This window comes from Cicer arietinum, chromosome 7 (genome assembly GCF_000331145.2).
Source record: "Cicer arietinum cultivar CDC Frontier isolate Library 1 chromosome 7, Cicar.CDCFrontier_v2.0, whole genome shotgun sequence".
In the NCBI taxonomy this organism is placed as follows: domain Eukaryota; kingdom Viridiplantae; phylum Streptophyta; class Magnoliopsida; order Fabales; family Fabaceae; genus Cicer; species Cicer arietinum.
The window spans coordinates 39,201,130-39,201,877 of NC_021166.2; the positions used below are offsets into that span (position 1 = coordinate 39,201,130).

The 748-nt window shown below is 28.5% G+C and overlaps 1 long non-coding RNA gene across 1 annotated transcript in view; it reads left to right on the top strand.

Moving 5' to 3' along the window:
- Nucleotides 1-467: 467 nt before the first annotated feature.
- LOC140918950 (uncharacterized) overlaps nt 468-748 on the top strand; it is a 1,449-nt gene continuing 1,168 nt past the window's right edge. The window contains exon 1 of the long non-coding RNA XR_012161444.1: nt 468-729. This is a non-coding gene — a long non-coding RNA (uncharacterized lncRNA). The remainder of the gene's footprint in view (nt 730-748) is intronic.

Genomic DNA, 748 nt, shown 5'->3' on the forward strand with positions numbered 1-748 from the left:
TGTTTAAGTTCTTTATTTGTGATGTCTTGGTGTTTTGCTGTTTTGATGTTTTGCTGTTTTGTTTTTTTATGTTTTTTTGTTTTCATAATGATATATATATGAGCAAGTTTTTTTCATTATTATCATATTAATTTTGTCATACTACTCTGTTGCATATCTGTTGTTTGATCTGATACACTGCACATGTTGTTTAATTTGAATTCAGTTATCTTAATCAAACTGTTATGCTGAGTAATTGCTCTGATATATTGCTATGAATTTCATTATTCTGATGCACTATGTTATATGATTTCAAACCCAATGCTTATGTTCTGTAACATAGGGGGAGGAATTGTTTTTCTGCCTTTTTGACTTAACTGACAAAGGGGGAGAAAAATTATAACTTGTTATAACTTGTTAGTTGCATTGTTTTTACAATCTGATTTTTTTTGCTCTGATACTTAATAATACTTAATAATGTAGTTTATAATACTCTTATTCATGTTGTTTTGAAATGCTCAAGTTAAAATTGTATGAATTGTCAATTATGCCAAAAAGGGGGTGATTGTTGGACTTTAGTCCTTTGAATCCTAATTTTGACATAATTAACAAACATACAATAATTCATACATCATATGATAAATCTAACATTTGAATTGAGCAAGATTTCAGGAACAACAATCCAATCCTACACACTTGGAACATATTGCTTGGAACACAAGAAATCAACAAAAGTTGATTATTCACTGAGTAAATCGATTGGGAAATC